The sequence below is a fragment of the Rhinopithecus bieti genome, unplaced genomic scaffold (genome assembly GCF_001698545.2).
Source record: "Rhinopithecus bieti isolate Rb0 unplaced genomic scaffold, ASM169854v2 scaffold_43555, whole genome shotgun sequence".
NCBI classification, from domain to species: domain Eukaryota; kingdom Metazoa; phylum Chordata; class Mammalia; order Primates; family Cercopithecidae; genus Rhinopithecus; species Rhinopithecus bieti.
The window spans coordinates 441,760-452,994 of record NW_016817848.1 but is presented as its reverse complement, the minus strand read 5'-3'; positions in this window follow the sequence as shown (position 1 = coordinate 452,994).

The following is an 11,235-nucleotide window of genomic DNA, read 5'->3' as shown; positions in this document are numbered from 1 at the left end:
CTAGCAGTTAAAATTGTATGATAACAATTATGTTCCATATTTGATTTAAGAACAAGATGATGTATAAGTAGCAGGTAGGTACTCTTCAAGGTTCCTAGAGCTATCAGGAAGACAGAAAACAAAGCAGTAGGTGCCTTCTGAATTCCATAAGTAACAGCACCATGGGGTGGAAGGCGTCAGGGTGGGGAGATGACCTGTACACAGATATGTGTGCAGGGGGCTTTGGCAGCCTGGATGCCAATTCAGGGTGTGAAGGAGGGATCTGAGAGGCACCTCATTAAAAACCCATCTCAAGTATGAGTTTCATTTAAGACCCCAACTAAATACTAGGATGTCTTATATTCTAGCAAGTAAATGTTAATAAGCAGTACACAGAGCATGGTGGATGGAAGTGCAGGCTTCTGGACTAGAGTCCAACTTTTGCCTGTAACCTCCCATACAGCCTGGAGAAGGCTTCCTGACCTCTCCAATCTGTTTCTTCTGCTGTAAAGCAGGTTAAATAATTACCTACCTCATAGTGTTATTTTGAGAACTAAATGAGGTCATTTAGGTATGATAAATATTGGACATAGTGTTAGCACACAATACAAATTTAATAAATATTAGCTAATATTATTAAGCAGTCCATTTACACATATATGATTTTCTTCTGAACAAAAATAGATTATGGTATGTATACATATGTATACATAGGTGTATACATACATATACACATATAATTTTGCATCTTGCTTTTTTCCCCCCACAATATATCATGGCCCTCTGTTCACATCTCTAAATACAGATAGGGTTTTTTTTTTTTTTTTTTTTTTTGAGATGAAGTCTCACTCTGTCACCCAGGCTGGAGTGCAATGGCGTGATCTCAGCTTGCTGCAACCTCTGCCTCCCAGGTTCAAGCGATTCTCCTGCCTCAGACTCCTAAGTAGCTGGGATTACAAGTGTGCGCCACCACACCCAGCTAATTTTTGTATTTTTAGTAGAGACAGGGTTTCACCACGTTGGTCAGGCTGGTCTTGAACTCCTGACCTCATGATCCGCCCACCTCAGTCTCCCAAAGTGCTGGGATTACAGGCGTGAGCCACTGTGCCCGGCAGGCCTTATTTTTTTAATACTCAAATAGTATCTCATAATAAGAATGTATCATAAATTATTAAACCATTCATTCCCCAGTGGTTAAATATTTTCAACTTCTCCAGTTATTTCACATCACTATTATGCTGCAGTGAAGGTCCTTATTCATCAGCATGTTTCTGAAAAAGATAATAATGGAAGGCTCTGGCAGTGCAGAACTAGCCAAGACTTCACTTTTGCAATGAATTTTACCTGATAAAAGAAGTAGCAATTCAATCAAGAGTTAAAATTGTAGTTTCAATCTACCCCCTTCAGAAAGAATTGGCAGATCTTAGCAAAGATGTAATTACTTTGAGAGTTGAACCCACAAGGACTTCCTGGCCCTAATTTACCATCATAAACACAAATTGAGTCCCCCTTACGCACAGCCTGTTCCCATCTCTCTTATGCTTGAATTGTCCCAATGCCCACTTCCAGCCCCAAACTCCACAGTGGACTGATTACTTAAGTCCAATGTGTCAAAAGGCACACAGTTGATCTCACTGACATGCAGCAGCCTTGAACTCTGAAGCTTCACTGACAAGCCTCTGGAGAAACTTGGCTTCCAAAATAAATATCTCTTTCAGTCAGATTTACCCCTGATGAATCTCTGAATATAAAACATCCAGTGGAAGACTGTTTCCAATAAGCAGTGCCTGTAAGTCCCACTGAGCAGTTTAGTGATGGAGCTTTGAGGGCACCTGACCCTAGGCAGCACCACAGGGCTGCAGCGCTGGTTGAGAGGCCCTGCCAGATGGTACCCTTTGCTAGCTCTGCACTGCCGTGCCTGATGGGGAGGCCACAGGGAGGACCCTAGGTGCAGAGGTGGGGGGTGCAGGTGTTGTCTAAGTGCAAAGACTTCTAAACTTTGGCTAGAAGCTCCTCTGACTTAAATGGCTAAATAACGAAATATTTTCATGAAATATTTTCAAGTGGATATACTTCTTTTGCCTCATTAATTTAAGTAAAACTTTTCCTATAGATGCCACTCTGCAGCACGAATAAGTTACTTATGAAAGAAAGATGAAATTGATTCAGACTGTACATTTTTGAAATTCTGGTAATTTCAACAATATATGACCTTCGATGGGTAAAATTCCAAATAAGCACTTGTTGGAGCTCAGAAAACAACATCGCAAAGTCTGTCACCTTGGCATGCCGAGGACTTTGAACTGAAGGGGACTGAAGGGGCTTCAGAAGCAAGGTCGCTCTGACCTTCTCTCCCCTCCTCCTGTCTCCCACCCCTCTTTCTTCCCTGAAGCAAGTCACAGAAACCAGAATTCCTCTCCTCAAGGTAGGTCGCAGAAACTAAAACTTCTCTCCCCAAGAGCAAGCCATAAGATGTAGAAAGACCACTCTTCCCTTCTTCCTTGAAGACCCTCAGTCCAGAGGGTCCTGCTTCATACCTGACAAGAAGGAATGCTGCACAGAGAGGCCAAGAAGAATCTGAACAGGCAGGCCTTGCTGGGTCCTAATCCCTCACCTAGGTCTATTACCATTAGGTCAAACCCATTGCCCAATCACATGCCTACAAGGACTATCCATTCTTCAAACCTAAGCATAAAAGTAGACAGTTTTCCCTGGGTCTCTGGATCTTCATTTCTTCTAAAGGCTCCTGTGTCACATGAAACTTTGATTAAACCTGGTTGATGGGATCATTCACACCCCATACCTCAACATCACTGCAATATATCTTAGTAATACATCTCCACATGTACCCACTGAATCTAAAAGTTGAAAAAAAAAAAAAAAAAAAAAGGAAAACAAAAACAGGTTACAAAACAAATTTTACAGAAAGATCTTAATTTTGCTTATGTGCAAAATATATCTGCATAAACAAGTGAAGCAAATACATGAAAGCGTTTAGATACCAAAATAACAAAAAGAACTTTGATAAAATAAATTTGTTATGCTTTTCCCTTGTTAATCCATCTTTTGTTATAAGAGCATCAGCTGTGAACCTTATGATGGGTAAGGAAAGGTATAACACCTTTCCACCCCTACACACCCATATACAACTCCTATTCTGAAAAGGAAGATAGAAATGTTGAAAGACTTGATGGAAAAAGCAGGACCCAAACTAGGGCCCAAAGGAATTACAGGACTTAGAAAGGAAACAGGGAGACAGAGAGGCTCTGGAAAGGAAAAATTCACCAGCCATAGCTAGTGAAGTTAGTACAGAAGAACACTGCCCCGACTCTACCTGGGGAGGGTGGGAGCAGATAACTGGGCAGGGAGGTAATGGCTGGGAAGCCAGGTACTCCAAACAGTAAGTAGTCCTGTAGAAAAGCAGTGAAATGGGTTTCATTCTGACAGTGTAGAATGCAAGCTAGATTTGAGGAGGAAGCCTCCAAAATCAGAGAGAAGAGTTAAGACTCTTGCCTTGATTGAGGAATAACCTAATGAAGAAGAGACCCTGAGATGTTCATGTAATATAATGCAAATCCAGCTGTGCATTGTCATTTTTCAAAACTATATTGTTTTTCTTAGTAGAATCACTTCTACTAAGAAGGCTTGAAATCCTGGGAGGTGGTTTCAATTCCTGATTGTCTATCATCACATCCAAGTTTCCATAGTCTGTTAATTCTCTTTCAAAAGTGCCTTGGAATTCTCCCCTCCATTTCTGTGTTCACAGATAGTTACCTCTGCACCCATCCTTATCATCTCACATTTAAGTCAGGCATCAGCTGGGGCCAACTTCCCACACCAACATACCCTTTGGGGGTTGGCACCATGTTGCACATACCAGGTGTTTTAAAACTACCTGCTGATTCATACCTAGAAAGATGAGCATTCCAGCTGGGCAGAGTGGCTCACACCTGTAATCCCAACATTTTGGGAGGCCGAAGCAGGTGGATCACCTGAGGCCAGGAGTTCAAGACCAGCCTGGCCAACATGGTAAAACCTCGTCTCCACTAAAAATACAAAAATTAGCCAGGCATGGTGGCAGGCACCTGTAATCCCCACTACTCGGGAGGCTGAGGCAGGAGAACCACTTGAACGAAGGAGGCGGAGGTTGCGGTAAGCCGAGATCGTACCACTGCACTCCAGCCTGGGCAACAGAGTGAGACTCCATCTCAAAAAAAAAAAAAAAAAAAGAAAGAAAGAAAGAAAAAAAGAAGAGCATCCCTTAGGCTAACTCACCCTGAATTAAAGCATGCAAACAATATTTACATAGTGAAGGCCAAATCAATCTCCCCAAAATACTTCCACTCCAGAATATCCTTCATCAGGCAAAACATGAAGCACAGTATCACATACAAAGACAGGGATGACCTGTGGCTATATAATATTCAGCTTTTAAAAAAGACAAATAATAATATGCAATGTAATAACCTACTGATAAAGATAAAAACAATTTTTAAAACTTTAGGAATATACAAAGATGCAATGAAGGTTACAAAAAGGTAAAGAAAGAAGTGATGTTACTGAAAATGGTGGAGAATTCCAGGACTCCATTTCTCCACAAAATCCATGAATAAAGCAAAATTATCTAAATCAACTTTCATAGAACTCTGGAATCCAGTCAAGAACTTACTTACAAAAAGCTCAATAAAGAAATAAGCTGCTAAATTGCCTTAAGAGAGTGCTATGGCATTTAAATTGCCTGCCTACCACATCCCACTCTCCAGATCAACATGACTGTGAAGACGGCAACCCATACCCTGAATTCAGATTGCTAATGCCACAAGGAGAAACATGAACCTTACTCTCAAAGAACTGTGGTTGTAGGTTTCAAGCGGCCTGTCTGGTAGCTCCCTGAAGGACTGATGCAAGGGCTTGCCTTTGTTTTGCCCAACTCAGAGCATTCCTGGGACTGGAGCAACTTCCCAAGTAGTGGCCTGCTGAAAGCATTTGAAGGCAAAAGTGTTGGCTGCAGCAGAGTAGGGCAATGAATGACACTCAGGACAAGCAATAAACAGACCAAACCTAGGGAAGAAGGGCTTGGGAAAGGAGGTGCCTAGAGGAATAAGGGATTTTAAAAGCTACCACCTATACTGGGGGATCAAGGAGAAGAGGCACATGCCCAGGGTTGGACACATGCTCTGAAAAGGCCTGAGAAGACCTTAAGCTCTCACCTCTGGTGAGTTTTCAGGTTTTATGCAAATAGGAAGTGAAGGCTGTGAACCCTGAAAATCTGAGGCAGGTCTCAGTTAATTTAGAAAGTTAATTTCCCAAGGCTGAGGACGTGTGCCTATGACACAGCCTCAAGAGGTCTTGATGACATGTGTCCAAGACGGTAGGGGCACAGTTTGGTTTTCTACATTTTAGGGAGACATGAGACATCAATCCATATGTGTAGGATGTACACTGGTTCAGTCAGGAAAGGTGGGACAACTCAAAGCCATGAGGGGGTTTCCAGGGCATAGGTAGATAAGGGACAAATTGTTGCATTCTTTTGAGTTTCTGATTAGCTTCTCCAAATGAGGCAATCAGATATGCATTTATTTCGGTGAGCAGAGGGGTGACTTCGAACACAATGGGAGGCAGATTTGCCCTAAGCAGTTCCCAGCTTGACTTTCCCATTTAGCTTAGTGATTTGGGGGCCCCAAGATTTATTTTCCTTTCACAAGGCTAAGGCAGAATTGTAAATGGCCCAGTCAAGCATCAAAGAGTAACCTAACCCAGAGGCAACCTGCAAAGACTAGGAGGATATGGTGGTCCTATCTTTTTCTTGTTTTTTCTTTTATTGGCCTAAGTCATTTAACGAAACTCCAACACTAGCTGACCACTAAGCTAATGGAACATAGATTTCATTGACCACATATAACATATGGACTTTATAAAAATAGTTCAGAAAACTAATAACAAAACAAATAACAATAACCCACAATAAGCAACAGCAATGCTGGGGTGGGAGGAATCTGATTTCCAGTGTCACTACATTATAATGTTCAAAATGTCCAGTTAACAACAAAAAGTTATGAGACATGCAAAAACAAAAAAAAAAAGAAGAAGAAAGTTTGGCCATTCACGGAGAAAAAATAAACTAGTAGAAGCCTCCCTGAGAAAGCCTAGGCATTGGATATATCAGAAAAAGACCTAATTAGCCAGGCATGGTGGCTCACGCCTGTAGTTCCAGCTAGGAGGCAGAGTTGTGATAAGTCGAGATGGCACCACTGCATTCCAGTCTGGGTGACTGAGGGAGGGCCTGTCTCACAAAAAAAAAAAAAGAAAGAAAGAAAGAAAGAAAGAAAAATACTTTAAATGAACTATCTTAAATATGCTAAAAGGCTAAAAGAACTTATAGAAAAAGAACTCATGGAAATCAGGAGAACAATGTCTCATCAAACAGCAAATATCAATAAAGTGATTAAAAATTATTTTTTAAAAGAACCAAATAGAAATTTTGGAGAGAAAAAGTATAACAGAAAGGCAATTTCACTAGAGGTGTTCACCAGCAGATTTGGTCAGACAGAAGAAAGTATCAGTATTATCTGAAGATAGGCAAATTAAGATTATTTCATCTGAGGAGTAAAAACAAAAAAAGTGAAAAAGATATGCAGAGCCTAAGAGACCAGTAGGACAATACCAACTATACCAACATATGCATAATGAGATTCCAAGAGGGATAGGAGAGGGAGAAAAGGACAGAAAGAATTTTTGAAGAAAGAATAGCCAAAAGTTTCCCAAATTTGATGAAAGACACAAATCTCTACATAGAAGAGTATCAACAAACTCTGAGAAGGATGAATTTTAAGACACATCAAGACACAGTATAGTAAAATTGCTGAAAGCCAAAGAAAAGAGAAAATCTTGAAAGCAGAAAGAAAGAAGCATCTGATCACATATAACAGTAGTAACAGTCAAAGAACAGGACAATTACAGTCAAAAGTATTAACAGCCAATTTTTCTTCAGAAATCATGCAGGCTAGAAGGCAGTAAGATAAAATATTTAAAGTCCAGTGGGGGAAAAACAGTCAAGTATGAATTCTGTATCTGGCAAAACTATCCCCCAAAAATTAAGAAAACATTAAGATATTCCCAGATAAATAAAAACTGAGAAAGTCTTTCACTAGTAGACATGTACTACAAGGAATGTTAATAGAGAGGCCGTCAGGACAAAAGGACACTATACCATAACTTAAGCCATATTTTTAAAAAGATCACACCTCTTGCTCCAGCCAGAGCTTGGGGTTAGGTCTTCATTGTCATGTGTCCTCTGTTCTGGGAGGCCTAGGTGATTCTGCCACAGCCTCCACTGTTCTGTGACCTGCTGGGATCGGAAGATACATAGCTAAGACTCCAGGACATCCCTGACTCTGAGACATGGGACTCAATATTCAGAGATGTGACTGTAGAATTCTCTCCAGAGAGTGCAAATGCCTGGCCCCTGCCCAGGGAATTTGTATAGGGATATGATGTTAGAGAACAATAGAAACCTGGCCTTCCTGGCTATGTACTTTTTTTTTTTTTTTGAGACGGAGTTTCGCTCTTGTTGCCCAGGCTAGGGTGCAATGGCACGATCTCAGCTCACTGCAACCTTTGCCTCCCAGGTACAAGCAATTCTCCTGTCTCAGCCTCCCAAGTAGCTTGGATTACAGGCATGTGCCACCACACCCGGCTAATTTTTTTGTATTTAGTAGAGATAGGGTTTCATCATGTTAGTCAGGTTGGTCACAAACTCCTGACCTCAGGTGATCCACCCACCTCGGCCTCTCACAGTGCTGGGATTACAGGTGTGCGCCACTGCGCCCGGCCGGCTATGTATTCTTATTACAACCAAGGACTTTCACCCGAGCAAGGCATAGAAGATTCATTCTAAAAAAGTGACACTGGGAAGATACGGGAGCTGTGGCCTTAAAAATTAACACTTATGGAAAAACTGTGAAAGTGTGGGTGAAGGTGGAGGGCAAAAAGAACATCATAATGTACATAGCCAATATTAGACAACTACTCACAACAAAATTTTAACTGTGAAAGGAGATCAAAAACAGAATATTACAGAAGAAGGCTCAGTTTATGTTGGCTACTTCTACAGAAGCATGTGTTTCTGTAAGTAAACATCAACATCAATTTTGAAGTCCATCTTTTGTAATGAAAATCAGAAAAACTTTAACCATGACTCAAAAATTAGTAAGCAACAGAGTACTTATTTTCTAGAAAATGATTATAAATGTAATGAATGTCAGAAAGTATTTTATTAATCCTCAAAATTTATTTTTTATCAGAGTATCCATATTCCAGAAAAGCCTGACAACTGTAATGAATATGGTAATAAAACTTCTAGCCAGTCCTTAAAACTTTCTCACCATCAAATAATTAACATTGGAGAGAACTCACAAAGATGTAGTAAATGTATAATAATCTTTAGGCAATCATCACATCTAAATAGATATAAGCTAATCGACACTGGAGAGAAATCATTGAAATATAAAGAATGTGGCAAAACTTTTACCTGGGACTCACATCTTAGACAACATCAGAAAATCCATACTGGAGAGAAACCCTTCAAATGTAAAGAACGCACAAAGCCTTTAACCAATATGCACACTTTACACAACATCAGAGAATTCATACTGGAGAGAGACTTTTTAAATGTAGAGAATGTGGCAAAGCTTTAAACTGGGGCTCATAACTTACTCAACATTAGAGACTCCATACTGGGGTGAAATCTTTCAAATGCAAAGAATGTGGCAAGGCCTTTAATAGGTGCTCAAACCTTACTTAGTATCAGATAATTCACCCCAGATAAAAACCCCACAAATATAAAGAATGTGCCAATGCCCAAAACTGGTGCTCACATGCTACTCAACATTAGAAAATCAATACTGGATAGAAATCTAATACATGTAATGATTTTGAAAAAAATATTTGCTCAAGATATATACCTTAGAAAACACCACATTATTTATGTTAAAAAACATTTTTACAAATATAAAGTAGTTATCAAAGCCTTTAGCTGTTGCATAAATCTTACTTGACAGAGAGTTCCCATAGCAGAGAACCCATATAAATGTAATAAATGTGAAAAAGACCTTTATCCAAAATATATACCCTAGAAAACATGAGAGTTTATGCTAGGAAGAAACTACAGGCTCAATAAATGTAGGAACATATTTAATAAAAAATTAAAGTCTAAATTAAAATCAGAAGAATCACCCTAGAAAGAACTAAAGTAATAACACTTCGAGACATTACTCTAAATCAGAATGGTTATTACAGAGAATAATCTAAACTCAAAATAATCAGGTAATTATATGTTTGAAAAAAGTAAAGACATTGAATATGATTATACCTCTCCATCAATGTACACTTTTTTATAATGACAGTATTTGAGATTACATGAAAAAGTATTAATGTAATTAAATTCAAATTACTCTTATTTCTTTATTCCAACTGTTTTTGTAAAAGCATGTGGTCAATTGTTGCTACCTCCAACCTATGAAAGGCCCTTCTATATTAGGTAGGCTTTATACACATCAACTCTCTCCCATGAAAGATGAAGAGCATTGACATGTATGACATATGATAAAGTACGTGTATGTTTAATCTAAATCTTAAAACTAAATAAAGGTGCTCTTTTTGTTTGACTCACAGCAGTGTTATAAGTCATGTATGAGCTCGGTGTTCAGAATATCCTTGTTCCACATTAAAGTATGAGACAGAAACACAGTATGAGAACAGTCTTAGAAATATTGTTATTAAAGCAATAAAGAAATCTTCACAAATATCACAGAACAGTGCAAATAACTTCCCTCTGATAAGACATAAACTAATTGTGAATTCAACTCTCTAAATGCTTAGCCTCAGTTTAAAAAATGAATGTAGCACATTTTTTCACATAGATCATGGCATCAGAATAACAAGAATGTTTGAATGTTTGCAGTCTGCATTTCATCCATCAAGAAAACAGTAGATTTTGAAATGCTCTATTCAGCTATGTGTAAACTTAATTTGTTTTTTAAAAAAATAAAATCCAAGTGGTTTTTAATTTTAAAAAAAGAGGCCGGGCGCAATGGCTCACGCCTGTAATCCCAGCACTTTGAGAGGCTGAGGCGGGTGGATCACGAGGTCAGGAAATCAAGACCATCCTGGCTAACATGGTGAAACCCTGTCTCTAGTAAAAATCCAAAAAAATTAGCCGGGCATGGTGGCAGGTGACTGTAGTCCCAGCTACTCAGGAGACTAAGGCAGGAGAATGGTGTGAACCTGGGAGGTGGAGCTTGCAGTGAGCCAAGACCGCACCACTGCATTCTAGCCTGGGGGACAGAATGAGACACTGTCTCAAAAAAAAAAAGATCACAGTACATATATAAATACATAAGTAAATTTAAACATAGTATCACTGCATTTTTCATTTGTAATCCCTCTTTCTCATTTTATTTAAAAGACAAATGCATAAAACAACAATCCATGTTAATGACTATATAATGTACAAAGATGTAATTTGGAACAATAACAAAGTAAAGAGGGAGATGAAGCTCTAATGAAGTGTCATCTTTAGCCAGACAGTGCCTCATGCCTATAATTGCACCACTTTGGGAGGCTGAGGCAGGAGGATCACTTGAGGCCAGGAGTTTGAGACCAGCAAGGGCAAAAGAGCAAGGCCTCATATCTACTAAAACTTAAAAAGAAAAAATTTAGCCAGGTGTGGTGCTCTGTGACTATAGTACCAGCTACTCAGAAGGCTGAGGTGGGAGGATTGCTTGAGTCCGAGTTTAAGGTTACAGTGAGCTATGATTACATCACTGCACCACAGCCTGAGTTACAGAGTAAGACCCCTCTTAAAATAAAACAAAATAAAATAAAATAAAATAAAATAAAATAAAAATAAAGGAGTATCATTCTTTGTACACTATTGAAACTATATTAGTATTAATTCAAACTTGATTTTATGAATTTAGATGTTAATTATAATCTGAAGTATAACCACTAAGAGAAAACTTTAAAATACACAGAAAAGAAATAAGAAGGGAAGCAAAATGGTACAGTAGGACAACTCAATTACAGAAAGGCAGTAATGGAGAAATAAAAAACATACAACATACAGAAAGCAAATAGCGAAATGGCAGAAGTAGGTTCTTCCTCATCGGTTACTACTTTAAATTTAGATAGGTTAAACTTTCTAATTAAAAGGCAGAATGGGTTGAAAAAATCTAGTTATATACTGTCTTCAAGAGA